The following is a 25,188-nucleotide window of genomic DNA, read 5'->3' on the forward strand; positions in this document are numbered from 1 at the left end:
GTTGGGAGGTCATGTTGCAGCTATACAGGACATTGGTTAGGCCACTGTTGGAATATTGTGTGCAATTCTGGTCTCCTTCCTATCGGAAATATGTTGTGAAACTTGAAAGAGTTCAGAAAAGATTTACAAGGATGTTTCCAGGGTTGGAGGATTTGAGCTGTGGGGAAAGGCTGAACAGACTGGGGCTGTTTTCCCTGGAGCGTCGCAGGCTGAGGGGTGACCTTATTGAGGTTTACAAAATTATGAGGGGCGTGGATAGTGTAAATAGGCAATGTCTTTTCTCTGGGGTCGGGAGTCCAGAACTAGAGGGCACAGGTTTAGGGTGAGAGGGGAAAGATATAAATGAGACCTGCGGGGCAACATTTTCACACAGAGGGTGGTACGTGTATGGAATGAGCTGCCAGAGGAAGTGGTGGAGGCTGGTACAATTGCAACATTTAAGAGGCACTTGGATGTGTGTATGGATAGGGGGTATTCGGAGGGATATGGGCTGGGTGCTGGCAGCTGAGACTAGATTGGCTTGGGATATCTGGTCGGTGTGGACAGGTTGGACCAAAGGGTCTGTTTCTAAGCTGTACATCTCTATGACTCTATGTGATCGAACCCAAACCAGTCTTTCTCCCTCCTCATTGGGTCTGACTGCATGCTTCTTCACAGCAGACCAGAAATTTACATTGTAGCCACATTTTTGTTATCTATAGGAGGTCCATGTCCCTGTTCCTTGTGAATACCATGTCTTCATGTAAAGATTTCCTGTATACTACAGAGGTCTGCTATCACCTGCTTGGGACAAAGGCTACATTTAAGTCACTGATTCAGAAGGATTCTCTGACCTTATTTTTCTTTTGTTAAAAAAGGTACTTCAAAGAAGTAGCCCACACCCATTTACCTCTAATTTGAAATTAAAAAAAGATTAACTGTAAACCTGTCATCATAGTTTGAAACAGGGCCCCAGTTGGCTAGCACTTTTTTTTTCACTATGGTTGGCGATCAGTCAAGGAATGTTCTGTTCATAAATCTGTGTTGCATTTCCATCAATCACTATTTTCATAAACAATACTGAACTGGGTCCCCCATAATACTACATAGCCCGTCTCTAATTGATGCACCATTTTCGCAACCGAATCTCTGCTGGATTGAAATCAAAGCAACTGAATCTACATTCTGTGCTTTTATCAGTGTCTCCAAGCTCCTGGATATTACTGCTTGCAGTCTCTGATTATCCCTGGGTTGTCCCAATACTCATATAGCTGTTAGAAAATAATATTCCATAAGTGCCTTTGTCTGAAATGTGCTTTGAAAATATTGATGAATTCTCCTAATTCTGTCTCTGTATGAGTCAAAATTCACAATGATCAACACACATACTTTTCATATTATATTTTACTTTAGTGCGTTTTATAACAAGTTTTTTTTTTATTAAGTGACTTTATCGCCTGGTAGAGGTCCAGTATCCGTTATCTGAAAACCAATTATTTTTTGGATAAAGGATATTTTCAGTTTTTGGATACCAGGCAGTAAACCAGGCAGTGGTTAGCACTGCTGCCTCACAGCGCCAGAGACCCGGGTTCAATTCCCGCCTCAGGCGACTGACTGTGTGGAGTTTGCATGTTCTCCCCGTGTCTGCGTGGGTTTCCTCCGGGTGCTCCAGTTTCCTCCCACAGTCCAAACATGTGCAGGGTCAGGTGAATTGGCCATACTAAATTGCCCGTAGTGTTAGGTAAGGGGTAAATGTAGGGGTATGGGTGGGTTTCGCTTCGGCGGGTCGGTGTGGACTTGTTGGGCCGAAGGGCCTGTTTCCACACTGTAATCTAATCTAATCTAATCTAAACAGATTTGCACAGTTTTCATGATTTTTTCTAACTCAGCAAATAGCAAAGTTATAGTGCCTGTTCCAATTCCTAAAATTATTAAACTGCAGTATAGATTACAAATTTTACATTAAGGAAATACAAAGTCAGCATGGCTTTGTGAGGGGCAGGTCATGCCTCGCAAGCCTCATTGAATTCTATGAGGATGTGCCAAAACACATTGTTGAAGGTAGAGCAGTGGATGTGGTATATATGGATTTTTAGCAAGGCGTTTGATAAGGTTCCCCATGGTAGGCCCATTCAAAAAGTAAAGAGACATGGGATACAGTGAAACTTGCCTGTCTGGATACAGAATCAGCTGGCCTACAGAAGACAAAGGGTGGTGGTAGATGGAAAGTATTCAGCCTAGAGCTCGGTGACCAGTGGTGTTCCGCAGAGATCTATTTTGGGACCTCAGGTCTTTGTGATTTTTATAAGTGATTTAGATGAGGAAGTGCAAGGGTGGGTTAGTAAGTTTGCAAATGACACGAAGGTTGGTGGAGTTGTGGATAGTGTGGAGGGCTGTTGTAGGTTGCAGTAGGACATTGACTGGATACAGAACTGGGCTGAGAAGTGGCAGATAGAGTTTAACTTGGAAAAGTGTGTAGTGATTCATTTTGGAAGGTCAAATTTGCATGCAGTTTACTGGGTTGAAGGCAGGATTCTTGGTAGTGTGGAGGAACAGAGAGATCTTGGGGTTCACATCCATAGATCCCTCAAAGTTGCCACCCAAGTTGATGGGGTTGTTAAGTAGACGTATGGTATGTTGGCTTTGATTAGCAGGGGGATTGAGTTTAATAGCTGTGAGGTTATGCTGCAGTTCTGTAAAGCCCTGGTTAGACCATACTTAGAATATTATGTTCAGTTCTGGTCACATCATTATAGACAGGATGTCGTAGCTTTAGAGAGGGTGCAGAGGAGATTTACCAAGATGCTGCCAGGATTGGAGGGCATGTCTTATGAAGAGAGGTTGAGGGAGCTGGGGCTTTTCTCACTGGAGTGAAGTAGATGAGAGGTGAGGTGTAGAGGTGTACAAGATGATGAGAGGCATAGATAGAGTGGATAGCCAGAGACTATTTCCCAGAGTAGAAATGGCTGTCATGAGGGGGGCATAATTTTAAGATGATTGGAGGAGGGTTTAGGGGAGATGTCAGAGGTGGGTTCTTTACACAGAGAGTGGTGGGTGCGTGGATTTACTGCCAGTGGTGGTAGTAGAGTCAGATACATTAGGGACACTTAAGCGATTTTTGGATATGCACATGGAAGATTGTACAGTGAAAGGTAAGTAGGTTAGTTTGAGCTTGGAGTAGGATAATAGGTCGGCCCAGCATCAAGGGCTGAAGGGCCTGTGCTGTGCTGTACTGTTCTAAGTTCTGTGTTCAAAGTACAGGCTCTTGTGGTACAGTGGTAGTGTCTCTACCTCTGAAACAGGAAACCCAGGTTCAAATCCCACCCACTTCAGAGGGCTATAATTATAGTTGTGGCAGAGTGGTTAAGGCAATGGACTAGAAATGATTTGGGGTTGTCCCACCCAGGTTTGAATCTTACAGACTACAGTTGAGGTCTGAGGGCAGAGAAGAAGGGCATTTTACCCTATACTCGGGGTGGCTGTGTGACTCAGTGGTTAGCACTGCTGCCTCACAGCGTCAGGGACCTGGGATAGAATACACTCTCAGGCAACTGTGTGGAGTTTGCACATTCTCCCCGTGTCTGCTCAGGTTTCCTCCGAGCACTCCAGTTCCTCTCACAGTCCAAAGACATGCAGGCTAAGTGCATTGGCCATGCCAAATTGCCCATAGTGTCCAGGGGTGTACAAACCAGGTGGATTGGCCACAGGAAATTCAAGAACAGGGTAAAGGGCTGGGTCTGGATGGGATGCTGTTTGGAGCATCTTTAGAGTGTAGACTGGATGGGTCAAATGGCCTGCTTCCACACTGCAGGGATTTAATGAACTGAAGGTGCATCTTATTCATTGGTCAAAGGAGAGGATTTTGAATGTTGCACGAGTTTCTGCGCCCTGTCAAGTTCTGTCAAGGGTGTTAGTAAATCTTTTTCACCTTGCTTAATAACTCCATTAAATACTTCAGAATGATTATTTCCTCCTGTGAATGGTTATTACCTAATGATTATCAATCACATATGCATCAATAATTATTGACAAAGGAGAAGAATTAGAATCCCTACAATGTTCAAAGTTTGTGAGAAAACTTGTAGCTCGGGTGTTCGTTGTAGTTCTGTTCGCCGAGCTGGGAATTTGTGTTGCAGACATTTCGCCCCCTGTCTAGGTGACATCCTCAGTGCTTGGGAGCCTCCTGTGAAGTGTTTCTGTGATCTTTCCTCCGGCATTTGTAGTGGTTTGAATCTGCCACTTCCAGTTGTCAGTTCCAGCTGTCCGTTGCAGTGGCCGGTATATCACTGCTTGTTGATTGAATCAGTGGATGAGTGCCATGCCTCTAGGAATTCCCTGGCTGTTTTCTGTTTGCCTTGTCCTATAATAGTAGTGTTATAGGATATAATAATAATGACAAGCAAATGAGTTTGACTGGGACAACACTACTACTATTATAGGACAAGCCAAACAGAGAACAGCCAGGGAACAGCCTAGAGGCATGGCACTCATCCACAGATTCTATCAACAAACACATCGACCTGGACCCAATATACCGGCCACTGCAACGGACAGCTGGAACTGGCAACCGGAAGCGGCAGATTCAAACCACTACGAATGGCGGAAGAAAGATCACAGAAGCGCTTCACAGGATGCTCCCAAGCACTGAGGATGTCACCTAGACAGGGAACGAAACGTCTGCAACACAAATTCCCAGCTCGGCGAACAGAACCACAACAATCCCTACAATGTGGAAACAAGCCCTTTGACCCAACAAGCCCACACTGACCCTCCCTCCCAAGAATAACCCACCCAGACCCATTCCGCTGCATACACTGATGCACCTAACGTTCACATATTTGAACACTGCAGGCAATTTAGCATGGCCAAATCTGTGGAAGGAAACCGGAACACTCTGAGGGAATCCAAGCAGACACAGGGAGAATGTGCAAACTCCACACAGATAGTCACCTGAGGCTGGAATCGAACCCGGGCCCCTGGTGCTGTGAGGTAGTAATGCTAATCACTGAGCCACCATGCTGTAATCAAGCACAAAACAATCACCAAAACATTTGCATTTACGAGGATGCTCTTTGGTCCACTATAGGTCAGTTTGGGCCCTTTGGGGGAAAAAAACCTTTGCATAACCCAAACTGATTGATGAGGGAGGGGCTGTAGATATCATATATTGGACTTTAATAATGTGTTTGATAAGGTTCCCCAGGGTAGGCTGATGGAGAAAGTGAAGTCGCATGGGGTTCATGTATATTAGCTAGATAGATAGAAAACTGGCTGGGTAGCAGAAGACAGAGTAATGGTGGAAGGGAGTTTCTCAAAATGGAGAACTGTGGCCATTGATGTTCCACAGGGATCTGTGTTGGGACCACTGTTGTTTGTGATACACATAAATGATCTGAAGGAAGGAATAGATGGTCTGATTTGCAAGGTAAAAACAATGACTGCAGATGCTGGAAACCAGATTCTGGATTAGTGGTGCTGGAAGAGCACAGCAGTTCAGACAGCATCCATGGAGCTTCGAAATCGACGTTTCGGGCAAAAGCCCTTCATCAGGAATAAAGGCAGTGAGCCTGGAGTTTGCAGATGACACAATATTAGTGGAGTAGCATATCGTGAAGGGAACTGTCAGAGAATGCAGCAGAATATAGATATATTGGAGAGTTGGGTGGAGAAATGGCAGCTGGAGTTCAATCCAGGCAAATGCGAAGTGGTGAATTTTGAAAGAACCAATTCAAGGGCAAACTGTACAGTAGTATAGCCCTGGGGAAGCTAGGGGAAAATTGAAAGCCCTGGGGAAAATTGATGTACAGAAAGATTTGGGTGTTCAGGTCCATTGTACCCTGAAGGTGGCAACGCAGGTCGATAGAGTGGTCAAGAAGGCATACGCATGCTTTCCTTCATCAGACAGGGTATTGAGTACAAGAGTTGGCAGATCATGTTGCAGTTGTATCAGATTTTGCTTTGGCTACATTTGGAATACTGCATACAATTCTGGTCGCCACATTATCAAAAGGATGCTTTGGAGAGGGTGCAGAATTTGTTCACTAGGATGTTGCCTGGTATGGAGGATGCTAGCTATGAAGAGAGGTTGAGTAGATCAGGATTATTTTCATTGGAAAGACGGAGGTTGAGGGGGGACCTGATTAAGGCTTACAAAATCATGAGAGTTGTAGACAGTGTGGATAGCAAGAAACCTTTTCCCAGAGCAGGACTCAATTACTAGGGGTCATGAGTTCAACGTGAGAGGGGAAGAGTTTAGGGGAGATATGCATGGAAAGTTCTTTACACAGAGGATGGTGAGTGCCTGGAACGCATTGCCAGCGGAGGTGGTAGGGGTGGGTACAACAGCATCATTTAAGATGTATCTGGACAGATACATGAATGGGCAGGGAGCAGAGGGATACAGATCCTTAGAAAATAGGTGACGGGTTTAGATAGAGGATCTGTATCGGCACAGGCTTGGAGGGCTAAAGGGCCTGTTTCTGTGCTGTAATTTTCTTTGTTTTTGTTCTTGACCTGAATGGACTTTAAGTGAAGGTAGTTTTCAAAGGGCCAGAACTCAGTGTGTCTGCAGGTCTGTTTAAATACATGCAGGCCCACTTTTGAAAACACCTTTGATTTTTAAGCCTTTTTAGTTTCTGGACGTATGGATAAGGATATCTGACCTATGGTAGATACCACAAATGTTCAAGAAAGATGTGGCGGTACAGCAGTTCTCAAGCCACCATTTTGTCCTTAGCAGTATCATATGTTATAGAAGGTCAAATGTGAACAGCTTCCATTTTAGGAGAAGGTATATTAAAGTTAGATATATTTCTCAGAAGAGAAGAATTCTGAACATTCGCACCATTTTCTTATTTTCATTTTTTAATAATGATGCCTTTATACTTCTGGGGACAGATGGAGGTCAAAGTAAAAATTTTGATTGTCTAGCCTTAACACAACTGGCATGTGTGTGCCAGGGATAGTGTGGCGCCGTGTAAATGTAGAGCTGCGAGATGACATATTGCAGAGAATGACCTGAGGTAAAATTGTTCAGATTATTAGAGTTGTTTTAGAAAGAACACTTAAGTAAGTACATTGCAGTTGTAGCCATTAGTCTTTCTGGAGGTGTGAAGGTTGGTGGAAGAGCAACATTAAGATTTCACATTGAAGCTTTCAGGTTGACAGGAGTGTAGTTCTGTTCCAGCTTTGCAGTAAGTTGGTTGGGACTTTGGAATTCTTGAAGTGGAAGGTCATTAAACCCAAGTGTCAGCCATAGCTTGGTGCCAGCATTGCTTCCTCTGAATCAGACATTTAGGGCTTTAAAGTCTACTGCAGCGATTGTGTCGTGGGCAAGTGCTAAGCTGTTGGAGGAGCTACCTTTCAGGTAAGACTTTAACTTGAGACTGTGTCATAACTCTCAGCTGGCTGAAAAAGGTCTCACCACCATGTTGCTGAGAAGCTTGCAAGTAAACCCTGGAGTCTTTTGCCAAAGTTTAATCCTCAACCAGTCTCATTAAAAACAAATGATCATGACCTGGTTTTGGGATCCGGTGGTGTGCAATATTGGCTGCAAGTTTCCTACATTTCAATAGGCAATCATGCTTCAAGGAAACTTTATTGGCTGTAAAGCAGTTTTAGAACATCCAGAGATTCCACTGCCTCGATTCAAGGCAGCAGCTCACCACCACCTGAAGGGCAGTTAGCAATGGATAATAAATGCTGGCCTAGCCAACAACACCCACTTTCCCTGAATGAATAGAGATTTTGAAAGGCACTGTATATATGCAACTTTCTATGAGTATCATGCAGTGCAGAAGAGACCCTTCAGCCTTTTGAGTCACCTGATTTTCAACCTAATCCCATTTACCAGCACTTGGTCCATAGCTTTGAAAGTTACAATGTGCCAAGTGCTCATCCAGGTATTTTTAAGGGATGTGAGGTAACCTGCCTGTACAACCTCCCAGACAGTGTTTTCCAGACCATCGCCACCCTCTGGGTAAAATCATTTTTCTTCCCATCCTCTATAAACCTCCTTCCCATCATCTTGAACCTGTGTGAACCCCCCATTGACTGACTCTTCAAGTAAGGGGAACAGCTACTCCTTATTCAATTTGTCTATGCCCCTCAATCTTGTAGACCTCAATCAGATCATACCTTAGTGTTCTATGCTCCAATGAAAACAACCCAATTCAATCCAATCTTTCCTCATCATGTAAAGTTTCCATCCAAGGCAATATCCTGGTGAATGTCCTCTGCACCCCCTCCATTATAGTTGTATCCTTCCTGCAATAGAACATAGAAAAGTACAGCACAGAACAGGCCCTTTGGCCCACGATGTTGTACTGAGATTTAATCCTAATATCAAATATAGTAACTTAATCTATGCACCCCTCAACTCACTGCTATCCATGTGCATGCCCAGCAGTCGCTTAAATGTCCCCAATGACTCTGCTTCCACCCCACTGCTGGTAATGCATTCCATGCATTCACAAACTCTTTGCGTAAAGAACCTACCTCTGACGTCTCCTTTTTACCTTCCTCCTAATATCTTCAAACTATGACTTATCGTACCAGTCAATCCTGCCCTGAGGAATAGTTTCTGGCTATTAGGCCACTATTGGAATATTGCGTGCAATTCTGGTCTCCTTCCTATCGGAAAGATGTTGTGAAACTTGAAAGGATTCAGAAAAGATTTAGAAGGATGTTGCCCATTTAAGAGGCATTTGGATGGGTATATGAATAGGAAGGGTTTGGAGGGATATGGGCCGGGTGCTGGCAGGTGGGACTAGATTGGATTGGGATATCTGGTCGGCATGGACAGGTTGGACCGAAGGGTCTGTTTCCATGCTGTACATCTCTATGACTCTATGACCTTGATCAGGTCTCCTCTCTTCCTCCTTCTCTCCAGAGAGAAATGTCCGAGCTTATTCAACCTTTCTTCATAAGGCAAGCCCTCCAATCCAGGCAGCATCCTGGTAAACCTTCTTTGCACCCTCTCCAAACCCTCTGTATCTTCACCAGAACGGCACATAGTACTCTCACTATGGTCTCACCAAAGGTATATGCAATTTCATCATGACTTAGTAGGAGCAAATTACTGCAGATGCTGGAATCTGTACTGAGAAAAACACAAATGCTGGAGATCACAATGGGTCAGACAGCATCCGTAGAGAGAGAGAGCAAGCTAACATTTTGAGTCTAAATGACTTTTCATCAGAGCTGAAGTGTGAAGGGGACAGCATTTATGCCATAATTCACATAAAACCTTGTTAGACTGCCAAGTTGCTTTGTGCAAAGTTTTTGTTGAGAGAGGACTCAAAGAGAATAGAATAAAACCAAAAGAGAGTATGCTGGAAAATCTCAGCAGATCTGGCAGCATCTGTAAGGAGAGAAAAGAGTTGACGTTTTGAGTCTAACTGACCTTTTTCTCTTTTCTCTCCTTACAGATGCTGCCAGACCTGCTGAGATTTTCCAGCATTTTCTCTTTTGGTTTCAGATTCCAGCATCCGCAGTAATTTGCTTTTATTTAGAATAGAATAAAAACAAGGAAGTAAGAGGAGAAAACAGGCAGAAAACTTTCTCAATGATGTGATCGGGTCCCCCTTGTCCTCACTTTTCACCCCATCAGCCTCCGCATTCAAAGGATCATTCTCCATCAGTTCAGACAACTCCAGCAGAACCCCACCACCAAACACATCTTCCCCTCACTCCCCCCATCTGTATACCCTAGTCCATCCACAACCACCGAAACCACACCGCCCCCCCACCCCATCTTTCCTACAGCACCATCCCATGTAACCACAGAAGGTACAACACCTGCCCCTTCACCTCCTCCCCGCTCACCATCCAAGGGCCTAAGCAGTCTTTCCAGGTGAAGCAGCATTTTACATGTACCTCCTCCAATCTTGTGTATTGTATTTGTTGCACCCAGTATGGCCTACTCTACATTGGAGAAACCAAATGTAAACTGGGTGATTACTTTGCTGACCATGTGGAAGCAGGACCCCAACCTTCCCGAAGCCGGTCATTTTAACACAGCGGCCTGCTCACATGCCCACTTGTCTGTCCTCAGCATGCTGCAATGTTCCAGTGAATCACATCGCAAACTGGAGGAACAACATCTCATCTTCAGACTTAGCCACATTACTTCTGGATTTAATATGAGTTCAGCACCTTCAGATTGTCAACAAACTCCCATTTCTTCCCTTTCTGTTAGCTTTACTTGTTACATTCTCTGTCACCGTGTCCTCGCTCCCCTCCCCACTGCCTCAGTGGGACTGTCTGTTGTTTTCAGTCTGGCAGTTAGACAAACTGTTGTTCTGCCATTCTCCCATTCCAATTACTTAATGTGAACCATCAACATCTTTACTCCCCAGAACTCCATACCCCACTACAACCATACACACATCACCCCCCCCCCCACCCACCAACTGTAGTATAAATGCTGTCCCCTCCACACTTCACTTGAGTTCTGATGAAGAGTCATCTGGACGTAAAATGTTAGCTTGCTCTCTCTCCATGGATGCTGTCTGACACACTGTGGTCTCCAGCATTTGTTGTTTTCAGTCCATCATGACTTCCCTGCTTTTGCAATCTATGCCTTGATTGATAAAGGCAAATGTCCCATATTCCTGGTTCAAATGCCCTTCCAAGCCCTTCTGTTCTGCCAAAACTTTCTAGTGTTGTGTGTGCTCATGAATACTTACTGGTCAAATTACTCCTTCCAAAGTGTGTCACTACACTTTTCCAGTTGAATTCCAGCTGCCACTTAACCTGCCCTTTTAGGTGAAAACATGCAATCTCATTGTTAACTACTAAATCAATCTTTGTTCCATTGGCGAACTTGCTAATCCAGTTCCCCTCCCACAGTTATCTATGTCATTTATATAAATGGCGAGTAACAGGGACTCAGCACAGATCCCTTGGTGCACCACTGAACACTAACGCAGCTTTCTGTCATCACCCTCTGTCTCCTACAACTGAGTCAATTTTGAATCCTCATCTTCGTTGTATACGCAACGTAGAAGCTGTACTGTAGCTAATAATACTGTGAGAAAAATGTTATAGTAAATGTTATAGGCCACTGAAATGAAACTTAGCTTAAGTGTTGAAGAAAGCAATCAATTATGTCAAATAGGTTGATGAAGGGCTTTTGCCCGAAACGTTGATTTTCCTGCTCCTCAGATGCTGCCTGACCTGCTGTGCATTTCAAGCCCCACTCTAATCTAGACTCTGACCTCCAGCATCTGTAGTCCTCACTTTTGTCTGAGAATAGACAGGCAGAACCAAGCAGTATTTTCTGGAGATGCCAAACACTTTGCCACCATTAGCTGGATGCCAGCCTTAAACAGGCAGATCAAATGTAAATGTCACTGTCAAATTTGAGCAGTGTGTAGGGAGCCACTAAAAAGCAGGGAATCAAGAAAGAGGCACAAACAAGGCAGGAACGTGTGGTTGCTTTTGCATCCGTTCTTTAAATTTGCATTCTGATAGCCCAGTGCCCATATGCTGGCTCTCATTGCTTAGGTTATTTAAATTCATTTTGACGTTGTTAAATACATTTTCTGTAGCTCAGTGGGGTCCGGGTCTACCGGCCTGCCAACTTAATGGAGCAAACCCCCTCAGGAGCTGGCAGCTACACTTCCAGCTCCTGAAGTCCCAAAAGAAAGTAACAAGAGCAGCTTGTGACTGAAATGTAATAACGGCCTGTGCCTGGAATTCCAGCAGTGAGATGAGGAAGGCAGCTGATTGCAAGACACTGCCCGCGGCCTTATCTTTATAAGTGACCTGTCTATCTTCAGTTTCCTGCTGCACAGAAACCATCATGCCCTACAACTTAATCAGTTTGGCTTGATTTACGTTCTCACAGTGAGAGCTTGAACCAATGCTGTTTTCACCGGATTTTTAAAAACATTGTTTTTATATTCATGAATTTAGAACAACTTCTGAAACATATTAATTTTCAAATGATTGATTTTTCTTTTTCTTTGCATTTGTGATTTACTGCAGGGAATGATTTTAGGAAATAGTGACGGTCTTCGGACTGGGTTTGAACAGCTTATGGTCCGAAACAAGGAAAGCCTCTCCAGCTTTATTCTTCTAGCCACAGCTAAAAGGACAGTCGGTCAGACAGGTGACAATGTAAAGGGGATTGTGTTTGCTAATTTGAGATTATACTTAGATTGAGATGATGAGATTAGATTGCGGAGCAGACTCAATGGCCTAACTTCTGCTCCTATGTCTTATGGTCTTAACATTATCAACTATGAGCCATTAGAGTATTTACTTTTTCATTTCCCATCCACTATGCCTAGGGTCAGTCTTAGGGGCTGCAGTTGAGATGGAAGGAGCTATGGGGGAGCCAGTTGACTTTGGAATTTTGGGCAGGCAACCCCGAGGCATTCGTACGGTGGATTTTGCCAAGGTTGAAGGTCACAGGCAGAGTAGATGTGGAGGCGCTGGCAATCTGCAGAATGCCCTGAGAGAATAAGAGGGTCTGCACTTGATTTATAGAATCATGTAATCCTCATAACAGTGGAAAGTATTTGACCCATCGAGTTTGCACTAACCCTCTGAAGGAGACAAAAAAAGTGCAGATGCTGGAAACCAAAGTAGACAAGTCTGAGGCTGGAAGAACACAGCAAGCCAGGCAGCATCAGGAGGGGGGAAGTCAACGTTTCAGGTGTAGCTCTTCTTCAGGTTTGGGGGTGGAGGTGGGGATAGGTGAGCTGGAGGGTTGGTGTGGACTTGTTGGGCTGAAGGGCCTGTTTTCACACTGTAAGGAATCTAATCTAAGCTCTCACTATTCTCAACCAGCCGAACCCCTGACACCACTAACCCTGCCTGCCCTCTACACTATCTAAAGAGTATCAACTCCGAAAATACCTGGCACTCTCTCATTCCAGGAGGAAAGTAGCCCTCAACAGGGCAGGAAGAGTGAAGACAGGTAATGAGCTGCCTGCTCCTTCCCCTTTAAATGAAGACTGTCCTGATTCTGACAGTCTGACTCACTGCCCATGTCCATACCCCTGGACTGGTATTAGAAGCTGCCATTGTGCCAGGACCCACTGACCAAAGGCTATCTCCCTTGACTTGACTGAGACCTGCTAACAACCACGATATGCTTCCTGCCTTTATGTCTGCACCAAATGGCAAGGCAAAACAAAAGTAATATGAGCCTGGAATCTCTGACTGTCTTTTCCCTGGGATCGGGGAGTCCAGAACTAGAGGGCATAGGTTTAGGGTGAGAGGGGAAAGATATAAAAGAGACCTGAGGGGCAACTTTTTCACACAGAGGGTGGTACGTGTATGCAATGAGCTGCCAGAGGGAATGATGGAGGCTGGTACAATTGCAACATTTAAGAGGCATTTGGATGGGTATATGAATAGGAAGGATTTGGAGGGATATGGACCAGGAGCTGGCAGGTGGGACAAGATTGGGTTGGGATATCTGGTCGGTGTGGACAGGTTGGACCGAAGGGTCTGTTTCCATGCTGTATGTCTCTATGACTCTATAAGAGGCAAAAGTCAACAAAGGCAAGGCCGAGCTGCTGTGACGAACCAGGTATGCATCAGGGTGAGTAGATGCTGTAAGAGTGATCGAAGAGCCTGGAGCTGCAGCCTGGTCCAAACACAAGCCAGCTACATGTCCCTGAGTGCACAGTGTCTTTGTGGCATCGTTGCAATGATAACTGCCTGTGCAGCATTGAAGTGCAGCAGTGTCCTGTAATTGGAATGGAGATGTCCAGGAGGGGCTGGCATGTATCAGATGGCATGGATGTGGTGTGCATGTGCCAGTGCCTGTGTGGCCTGCCTTGAAATGTTGGAGCTCAATGTCCATCATGAAGCAGAGAGCAAGTGGTGAGTTGAATTTGCCAGGACCTGTCTGATTTCCATGTCAAAGTTTCTCAACATCTAATTGTTTTGGGAAGACAGGAAGCTGAATATCAGTGTGGTTAGTTGGGCTGTCAACCAGGTGTTTATCAGTCTATAATATCCCTTAGTTGGCAACTTGTCATAGCCTAACAGGAAACTTGCCACACTGCTTGAGAAAAGCACAAAAGATGGTGCAGGATGCTTCAGATATTAAAATAGGTCTTGTTGGACTTCTCATGGAATTCTGCCACACATCTCGCCACAGTCTATGTCACTCAGACCCCTGTAAGATTGTCTTTGTTCAAAAAAATGATTGTAAGATTAAGATCAGCAATTACAGACCAGTCAGTTAACTTCACTGGCGGGGAATCATCTAGAAGCAATTATTTGGAAAATGGTGTGTTTATTCTGAAAAGCCAGCGTAGATTTCTAAAGGGGAAATCATACAATATCCTTTTTGAAAAAGTAACAGAAAGGATCGATGAGAGTCATGCTGTTGATGTGGTGTACAAGAACTTTCAAAAGGCATTTGACACAGTGCCACACAACAGATTTGTGTTAATCATTATAGCTTATGGGATAAGGGGGATGGTAGTAATACGGATACAAAATTGGTTGAGTCATTGAAAATAGAGAGTAATGGTCAATGACTTTTTTTGAGCAGGGGGAATTTGGGAAGGGAGTTCTGCAGGGGTCAGTATTAGTACCCTTGCTCTTCCTGGTATATTCTACCCAATTCACCTGATGGAGGAGCAGTGCTCCAAAAGCCTGTGATTACATATAAACCTGCCAAGTGAATTCTGACTTTGTCCACCCCAGTCCAACACTAGCATCTCTACATCATGCATACTTTATTATCTCAATCCTGGCATTGCAGGGAACAATTTGCGAGTTTGAAGATGATACAAAACTAGGAAACATTGTAAATTATGAGGAGAATAGTGTAGAATGTCAGCAAGACATTGAGAAGTTGTTGGAGTGGGCAGCCAACTGGAAGCTGAAGTTTCATGCAGGAAAATACGAGGTGATTTATTTTAGTAAAAAGATCACAGGCAATCAACGCAAACAAGAGCTACAATTCCAAATGGGATTTACATAAATGATTTGGATGCGAGCATAAGAGGGACAGTTAGTAAGTTTGCAGATGACACCAAAATTGGAGGTGTAGTGTACAGTGAAGAGGAATACCTCAGATTACAACAGGATCTTGACCAGATGGGCCAATGGGCTGAGAAGTGGCAGATGGAGTTTAATTCAGATAAATGTGAGGTGCTGCGTTTTGGGAAAGTAAATCTTAGCAGGACTTATACACTTAATGGTAAGGTCCTAGAGAGTATTGCTGAACAAAGAGACCTTGGAGTGCAGGTTCATAGCTCCTTGAAAGTGGAGTTACAGGTAGATAGGATAGTGAAGAAGGCGTTTGGTATGCTTTCCTTTATCGGTCAGAGTATTGAGTACAGGGGTTGGGAGGTCATGTTGCAGCTGTACAGGACATTGGTTAGGCCAACTGTTGGAATATTGCGTGCAATCCTTGTCTCCTTCCTGTCGGAAAGATGTTGTGAAACTTGAAAGGGTTCAGAAAAGGATGTTACAAGGATGTTGCCAGAGTTGGAGGATTTGAGGTATAGGGAAAGGCTGAACAAGCTGGGGATGTATTCCCTGGAGCGTCGGAGGCTGAGGGGTGACCTTATAGAGGTTTACAAAATTGAAGGGCATGGATAGGATAAATAGACAAAGTCTTTTCCCTGGGATCGGGGAGTCCAGAACTATAGGACATAGGTTTAGGGTGAAAGGGGAAAGATATAAAATAGACCTAAGGGGCAACCTTTTCACACAGAGTGTGGTATATGTATGGAATGAGCTGCCAGAGGATGTGGTGGAGGCTGGTACAATTGCAACACTTAAACGGCATTTGGATGGGTTTATGAATAGGAAGGGTTTGGAGGGATATGGGCCGGGTGCTGGCAGGTGGGACTAGATTGAGTTGGGACATCTGGTCGGCGTGGATGGGTTGTTTTGTGCTGTACATCTCTATGACTCTATGAGCAGAGGACACTGGGTGAACATATCATGAAAGGTGGCAGGATAGTTGGAGAGAGCAATTAATAAAGCATACAGTATAATGGGCTTCATTATTATGGACATAGGGTGCAAGACCAAGAAAATGATGTTGAACTTGTAAAAAAAAACACTTGCTTGACCTCATTTGGAATATTGAATTGAATTGAATAAGTTTTATTGTCACATGTACTCACATGGGGACAGTGGAAAGATTACAAGTCAGCCATCTTAGGTACATAAGTACCTAGGTTCAGATTCTTCAGTACAAATTCTTAGGAAAAAATTTAGGAAAATAAAAAAAAGTTCAGCATTACAGAAATTCAAAAGTAGAAAATCCTAGCAATAAGTTAGAAAAATAAGGAAATAAAAATTTCAGAATACCAGTACTTCTACCATAATATAACAAGAAAAGAAAAGAAATTTTATAAAAAGAGGATTTAAGACAAAGTCCACTTCATCTATTAGACTTCCTGATGAAAGGCTAATGCCCGAAACATCAATTCTCCTGCTCCTCGGATGCTGCCTGACCTGCTGTACCTTTCCAGCACCACACTCTCGACTCTAATGTCCAGCATCTGCAATCCTCACTTTCTCTTCGTCTATTATGTACAGTTTTGGTGCCACACTATATGGGTCTGGGTGGGTTACTCTTCAGAGGATCGGTGTGGACTTGTTGGGTCAAATTGCCTGTTTCCACATTGTAGGGATTCTAATCTAAACTTCAAAAAGGTGTAAACATAAGAGAGAATGCAGGAAAGAATTCCAGGAATGGTTCCAGGGCTGAGAAACGTCAATGATGAGGAGAGGATTGGAGAAGTTGGAACTGTTCTCCTCGGAGGGGAGGTGATGAAGGGGAGAGCTGGCAGAAGTTTTCAATGTTATGCGGGGCTTGATAAGAGTAGATAGAGAGGAACTGTCACCACTTGCAAGGATGAGAGGGCATAAATTTGAAGCAATTTGCAAAAGAAGAAAATGTGGGAAAAAAAATTCAGACAGTGTGTGATTTGGGTCAGGGAAAAGTCAGGAGAATGGCACAAAACAATGGAGAGCTGAGACAGACACAGAGAGCTTGGCTGGGACTGGAGGAGCTGTGACTCCTAGCTTTCACTTGCTTGACTCATACAACTGGGGCAGTGAACATATTGGGCTCATCAGTAAAACAGCTACAGAGAATGAGGCAGATGTCCAATCTAACCAACAAAACTGATGTACAAAGTCTACTTTTGTCAGCACAGATTTGACAGCAGTCTGACGATCAGGACGTGCTCACACAGATTGCTCACAAGGGCTGCAGATGACCTCTGTGGAAGAAGACATCACTGAGATTAAATAAATCACGCCTATAGATTTTGGACACAGTAAAAAAAAAAATTGCCTGGAGTCCTTGGGATGTCCGAGTCATTTGTTCATAAGATCTTTTTAAGAGTCCACAATGTAAGCAATCTTCTGCATTAGTCAGTGGCTTCAAATTACAAATGGCTGTTTGGAGTATTTACTGACCATAAGATAAATATGAGCAGAATTAGGCCATTCGGCCCATTGAATCTGCTTCACTGTCCAATCATGGTTGATATATTTCCTAACCCCATTCTCCTGCTTCTCCCCCAACCCTTGATCCTTTTACTAATCAACAACCTACCTATCTCCATCTTAAATATACTCAATGACGTGGCCTCCACAGCCCTCTTTGGCCATGGGTTCACCACCCTCTGCCTGAAAAAATGTTTCCTCCTCTCAACTTTAAAGGGTCATCCCTCCACTCTGAGGCAGTGCCCTCAGGTCATGGTCTTTCTGATTAGTGGAAGCATCTTCTCCACATCCACTCTGTTCAGGATTCTCACTGTTCTGTTTGTTTCAATCAGATCTCCTCTCATCCTTCTATACTCCATCAAGCACAGATTACTGACTGATTTTAATGTAGCTGTTAGGCAACTTGGCAATGATTTACTACAGCTTCAAATATATGAATTTCCTTTAATGGAACAAGAACATAAGCTTTAAAGCAGGTAATTTGGGACAGTGCGCAATACAGTATTCTTAATGTTATTCCTGCTCACATTGCAAGGACAAAATAATGACCTCAACCTGTAAAATGGCCTATTAAGTGAAAGTCATAAGTATGTTCCTGCAGTTTTGCAATAGCTGGAATGGCAGATTGTCGCAGTGTTTATCATGGTGAAGTGGTTTGACTTGATGCTTCCACCCCACTTCTTAAGGTGAATTAGACATCCAGCTCACTGGAAAAGTGGGGCCAGTCAGCCAGTAACATTTGAGTAGAGCTGCAATATTTAACACCGCTAGCTGCTTCAGACCAGTTCCTTTTGCTCAGTGGTTCATTGCTCATCTTGAAATCAGATCTGTCCTTAGCAGGTAGTTATTAACAACACCCTGAGAAGTAAATGTGCAGTGTGTCAAACATAGCTTGTGGAATAACTTGCTGTACAATAAAAAGTGAATCCAAGATTGCAATTTATGAATTTGTACTGGATTATTGGAAGAAGTGGAAAATCAGGATACTTTAACAAAGACACACCAACAATGAAACGGTGAAGGACATGTTAAAACATGAAATTTGACAAGTCCATCTGCAATCAAAGGGAGTATATCTATGCTAAAAAATGCAGTAATGTCAAGTATTAATTATGTAGCAAGTCACTGCTGCGGTCATTGTAATAAAAAAAAGTTCCATGTTGATTACATTAATTATAATAGGATGGCACTGCGTGTTTTTGCATTGGTGATATTAAAACTGAATGGGAATGAGGCATGGACAGTTCCATGTTTGCAATACCGAACATTAAGTTGACCATACTAATTAAGGGCAGCCCCTACAACATTCTTTATAGAATGTAGACCTTTTGGTGTGTACTGGAATAAATCTTTGGCACTGTCAGGCAATGGGTTTTACTGTCTGGACCAGGAATCTATGATTTCTGCCAGTGTGCAACTCCACATTCATGTGTTCTTCGGAGTCCTCCATAACCTCGCGAAGTTAGCAGGCATGGAGAAGATGAAGTGAAAATTTGGATGAAGATCACATGGTGCATCCCAGCTGGGGTCGCAAGTGCTGTGATGGGGTTGACCGTCAATCCACTGTGCAAAGGGCTGTCTCCAAGCTCTATGTGATGCCCCATGCTATGTTTGGGGTGAAATTGTACTCTCAAGCTAGCCATGCCCCTAACCAAGCTAATCCAATACAGCTGCATCATCAGCATCTTACCCATCAATATAGAAAATTGATCATGTGTGCTCTACGCACAAAAGGCATGCCAAACCCAGTCCAGCTAAATCCCACCCCATCTGTCTACTCACAAAAACAGCAAAATTATGAAAGGGGCCATTGACCTGTTCACTAATGTTCTGCTTGAGTTTTGCCAGGATGACTTATCTCTTGACCTCATTACAGCCTTGCTTGAAACATGGGCAAATGTTCTGAACTCAAGAGGTGAGGTGAGAGGGACTGCCGTTAATGTCAAGGCTACATTTGTCCCAGTGCAGCACCCACCAAGAAGCCTGAGTAAAACTGGAGTCAGTGGAACCCAGTCAGCAACCTCTCTATTGGCTGGAGACTTCTCTTACACAAAGGAAGATGGCTGTGACTGTTGAAGATCACTCATCTCAGCTCCAGGACATTGCTGCAGGAGTCACTCAGGGTCATGCCCAACACCCCACCATCTTCATAATCGACCTTCTCTCCAACATAATGTCAAAAAGTGAGGATGTTTGGTAATGATAACACAATGTTCAGCACCATTCATGATTACTTAGATACTGAAGCAATCGGTATGCAAAAAGACCTGGACAACATTTGAGCTTGGGCTGATAAGTAGTGAGTAAGATTAGTCCACACAAGTACTGGGCAATGACAGTTCTCAACGAGAGCCTCACAGCATCTTCCTCCCTTAACATTAAAGGTGTAACCATCACTCCATCACTCAATCACTCATTATTAATATCAGGGCGCAAAAATATATTTCTTTTCTCTACCCCAGGGCTCCTGTTGAGGGCTACTTTTGATTTTAGGAGCTTTATTTTTGTGGTTCTCGTACTGTTTTGTCATTTTCACTAAAGCTTTGTTAGTTTAGGTATTAAGTTTGTTCCCTTTATATATTTGTGTTGATGTGAAGCTATTTGGTCTCTCAGGCAGCATTGCAAGAATTCATCAATGTCCATAATAATTTTCAGCCCAATTAAATTTAAAGCTGCAGCACAGCAAGAGGACATTAATTTCCTGGATCCCATAATACCTGTATTTAAATTAGCACAGATAACGGCGTCAATTAACCAAGTATATTTTTCCAAAATAACTGACGTATATTTCCATACACAAAGCGCCATCATTTGAATACAATTTCCATCCACTGGCAAGGCTGCAGCTTATAGAGTTTACATTGCACATTCACAAAACGTGAATATTTTAACAAATCAGTTGCTACCCATGTTATTGCATATCTCGATCTTAGATTCTCAGATTTAATAATTGACACAATGTTTCTTGCAGCAGCTTCAACAATACTGTCCCCCATTGAGTTGCTCCTGAATGCATGCAAGTTTAAGCTCAAGATATCATGATCATTTGCAAGTCATTTCTTACCTCAGTTATTTTGAGCTTCTAGTTCTTATATTGACAGGTTTGAAACTGTCCTGCCTTCTTTGTAAACCCCTCTCTTGCTTCCCCAATTGCTACCTCCTCTTATACCCACCCCCCAACATTGGAGCCTCCCTCTCGTTCCCAAACACTATTTTCGAAAGTGAGCAATCCCCCAGCACGTCATACCCTCCGTCTCCACTATGCAACCGTCTTCTCTCTTGACGCACTCCCTCTCTCTCTCTCTTTCCTATACACCCTTGCGCTCTCTCTCTCTCTTTTTCTCACTCTCTCTAACACACACGCACTCGCACTCTCTCTCTCTCCCATACAACCTTGCTCTCTCTGTCTCGGTCTCCCAGGCAGTCTCGCTCTGTCTCTCCCACAAACACTCTTGGAGCCTGCAACCTCCTCCGAGTGAACCCTCAATCCCCTACCATCCTCCCCTCCCTCCTGAGCTATTCTGTGGCTTTCTGTCTCCCTCCAACTCTTCATGTTCTTCGTGATTACCCCATCCCCGTTATGACCTGTTAACTCCTATGAGAACTCATGCATTTCCCCATCTCTCCCTATATCCCGACATTCACTCCATCTCTGCACAAATGCATTGCAGGCTGTCCATCTTCCCCAGCCTCCTGTCTCCCTGAGCTTATATATGGCCTTCCATGTACCTCAGACCATTGGGGCCTCTATCTACCCAGGCTGCTTGCAGCCTCCCTGTCTCTCTATGTATTCTTTTGATAAGACCATGAGTTATAGGAGTAGAAGTAGGCCATTCAGGCCATCATATTTGCTCTACCATTCAGTGAGATTATATCTGATTGATAATCCTTGATTCCACTTTCCTGGCTTATCTCCATAACCCAGGGTTTCCCTATTAATTACAAATATCCATCTTTGAATCTCGGTAATGACCTTGCTTCTACAACCCTCTGAGGTAAATAATTCCACAGGTTCACCAACTCTGTGAGGAAAAAACTTTCATCATCACCCGAGTCTTAAATGGGTGACCCCTTGTTCTGAGATGATGCCTTCTGGTCCTAGACTCAAAAGGTGTGGTGCTGGAAAAGCACAGCCGGTCAGGCAGCATTCAAGGAGCAGGAGAGTCAAGGATTAATGATGAAGAGCTTATGCTCGAAATGTTGACTGTCCTGCGCCTCGGATGCTGCCTGACCTGCTGTGCTTTTCCAGTGCCACACTTTTTGACTCTGATCTCCAGCATCTGCGGCCCTCACTTTCTCCTGTCCTAGACTGTTCCATGTGGGGAAACACCCTTTCTGTATTGACCCTGTCAAGGCCCCTATATTTCAATAAGGTCTCCTCTCATTATTCGAAATTCCATTGTGCCCAAGACCAATCTACTCAGCCTCTCCTCAGAGACCCTGCATTCCTAGTATGAACCTTGTGAACGTCCTCTAGACTGCCCCTAGTGCCAGTATATCTTTCCTTAAGTAAGGAGCCCAAAACTATTCACAGTATTCTAAGTATGGTCTGGCTGGTGCCAAGTATAGATTTAGCAAGACCTCCCTATTTGTATATTTCATTCCATTTGAAATAAAGGCCAGCAGTCTATTTGCCTTCCCTATTACCCACTGAATTTGGATTCCAGCTTGTCGCGATTCATGCACAATGGTAGGTGATGGCCTGTTGTGTCTGGATGGGGACAAGAATAGAAAAGGGTTAGAGAGATATGGGCCAATTGCTGGAAAATGGGACGAGCTCAGATTGGGATGTCTGGTAGGCATGGTTGAGTTGGACCGAAGGTTCTGTTTTCGTGCTGTATACCACTGTGCCTCAATGGTGTTATCGTTTTTGACTATTTATCGGAAGACCCAGGCAATGTTCTGGGACTTGGGTTTGAATCCTGCTGTGGCAGATGGAATTAGAATTCAATAATAATCTAGAAATGAGAGTAGAATAATGACCATGAATCCATTGTTGATTGTTGGAAAAACCCAACTGGTTCACTAATGTCCTTTAGGGAAGGAAACTAAGTCTGGTCTGTATGTGACTCCAGGCCCACAGCAATGTGGTTGACTCTTAATCGTCCTCTGAACAATTAGGGATGGGAAATAAATGCTGGCCTGGCCAGTAACAGCCTCAACCTGTGAATGAACAAACGAAAAAAAGGACCTCAAATCCCTCCATGCTGTCTTTCACTATTTAATAATAGTCTTTTGTTCTTGCTCTCAGATTTTTAATCTCACATTTTGCCACATTATAGTCCTTTCAGACCAAGGCTACCCCCCCCACAACCGCCACCCACCACTTCAGCCCCTTGCAGCTTCCCTTAGATGGTGCTGATGATTCAATCCTTAGAGTGGGGGCCATCTGTCCTGAAGGACAGCTCTGTGCCTTCCTCTGCTGAATAGTTACAGCAATGTAGAGGCTTCAAGGAGGCAGTGCTAGTAGGTGCCTGAGGGTGAAGTGAGGCACGTGAGTATTAAGCTTGATGTCCTGGCTGACAGGAAGTGCTGAAAGGGCTGGGATACAATGCATTGAGTAGCATGAGAGACCAGAAAAGACACGATGGGTTAAATGGCCTCCTTCTGTACTGTAAAATTCAATGGGAGGTAATCACATTGTGGGTTACAAATGTCTTGAGAAATTGCATGCACTGACCTTGCGAGATTATTGAACTCATTCCAGCATTGCAACAGGCCCTTTCAGACACCTCTCGTCATCTCTCCCCATTCCCTTGATAAAAATCACACAACACCAGGTGATAGTCCATCATGTTTATTTGGAAGCACCAGCTTTTGGAGTGCTGCTCCTTCTTCAGGTGGTTGGATGAAGGAGCAGTGCTCTGAAAGCTAGTGCTTCCAAATAAACCTGTTGGGCTATTGCCTGGTGTGTGATTTTTAACTTTGTACACCCCAGTCCAACACCAGCATCTCCAAATCATTCCCTTGATGACCTCCTGGCTCTCTGCGGAAAAGGTTTCGCACCTCTCTCATTTACCTCCTGGAGTGAAGCTTCCTGCATCTTATCTACATACCCCCGGGGGCTCTTTCTCTTGGCCATTGCTCCGTGGTTTTATCTTTGTTCTTACAGCCACTTGCATAGCAGGCAGTCAGCAGTAGACTCTGTGTGGTAAGTGCAGCTTCTCTTTAAGAAAGACATCCTGCCTTTAAGGGGTTGCACCTGCTCTTTAAGCAGGTTACTGACCCCTTCACTGGGTCAGCTCGCAAACAGTGATGGTCACAGCAGGGGGTGGAGTATGTATGGAATGAGCTGCCAGAGGAGGTGTTGGAGGCCGGTACAATTTACAGCATTAAAAGGCATCTAGATTGGTAGAAATCGGAAGTGTTTGGAGGGATATGGGCTAAATGCTGGCAAATGGGGTTTGAACAGCTTTGGATATGTGGTCGGTATGGACAAGTTGGACCCAAGGCTCTGTTTACGTGCTGTATGAATTTAAAGAGAAAGCAGTATGAAATTTCTGTGCTTAATGAGACCGGGTGTATCCTAATTATGATAAACTGCCTGCACACAGGGGCAGCCATAAAATCGACATTCAAGAACACGCTTTTTTGATTTCCTTCTGAGGCCCTTCCAGCTCGTTTGCTGGTCAGCTTGACTTTGCTTTATCCTTTGTTCCTGTCCGACCGGACCAGCGTGCTTATTAGCACAGGGAGCTAATCAAAAGCCAGGGCAAAGAGGCATAAATCAAAAAGCAGTAAGAGGAAAGGCAACTTGGGTCCTGGGAATGGGAGTAATCAGGGCAAAGAAAATTAACTTTGAGAACAGGAGGGAGGCATTTTCTGGGCAAGACATGGGGTGAGAGGGGGCCTGGAAACAGGGTTGTAAATGGAATTCGAAAGCTATTGATCACCTTTAGCTGCATCACCTAAACTTTGCAAGCAGCTGGCTTCACAGTCACATCCCACTGCTGTATTGCCACGGAAGCTGTAAATTCAGAAAATCTTCCATGAATGAAACTAGTCTGTTCACCTCCCCCCGCCCCGCCCCGCCCCAAGTCGGCGTCAGAATTTCCACCAGACACTTCAAAGCTTACCAAAAACAAGAGTCGGTATTTACAATTTCTGCAGTTTCTGATTTACGAAGCAGTGTGCTTTTCTTTCTCACCGAAAACCCGACATGTCTAATTTCCAAAGACATATTGGTCAACATATGTAATATATATTATGTTGATTTAACAGGGTTATTTTGTGAAGAAGGTGGATGTTCAGGAACAAAATGAACCCCACGTGAAAACTCTTAAGATTAACACATAAGTGAATGCCCTTGGAGGGATTCATGATTTTTTTTTAATACTGGGAGACATCTGAGAGAATATATTGCCATCACATCATAGCCTTTAGATTGGGAACAGAAGTCTCTGAATACATTTATTCTCAAGAGACGTTTTAATAATGTATTTAAGGTAAAATTCTTAAGAATTCAAAGACAAGCTTTTTTTACAAAGAAAAATTGAATCAGTATGAGTTGCTGCATTTTGAGAAAACAATTTTTGAGCATAAGTGGCTTTTGATGAGATGGAGAAAATGATGGTTGCTGCTGGGAGCTGCGGAAAGTAGAGTATGGTGTCTGACTTAACCTCATGACCAGAGCGAATCCAGTTAATTTGAACAAGGTTGGCCCCTGGATGTCACATGATCCTGATCCCTTTCTGAGACTGTTCTGCTTCATCTGGTAGCGATGAAGATTAAATTCAAAAGCTCACAAACTTTGGATGGCCC

General features: G+C 43.9%; 1 protein-coding gene across 2 annotated transcripts in view; it reads left to right on the plus strand.

Annotated features, from left to right (window-relative positions):
* The window catches only part of ptprn2 (protein tyrosine phosphatase receptor type N2), a 944,464-nt gene that overhangs the window by 361,109 nt on the left and 558,167 nt on the right, over positions 1–25,188 (plus strand). The window lies entirely within an intron of this gene.

The sequence above is a fragment of the Chiloscyllium plagiosum genome, chromosome 5, assembly GCF_004010195.1.
Source record: "Chiloscyllium plagiosum isolate BGI_BamShark_2017 chromosome 5, ASM401019v2, whole genome shotgun sequence".
Lineage (NCBI taxonomy): Eukaryota > Metazoa > Chordata > Chondrichthyes > Orectolobiformes > Hemiscylliidae > Chiloscyllium > Chiloscyllium plagiosum.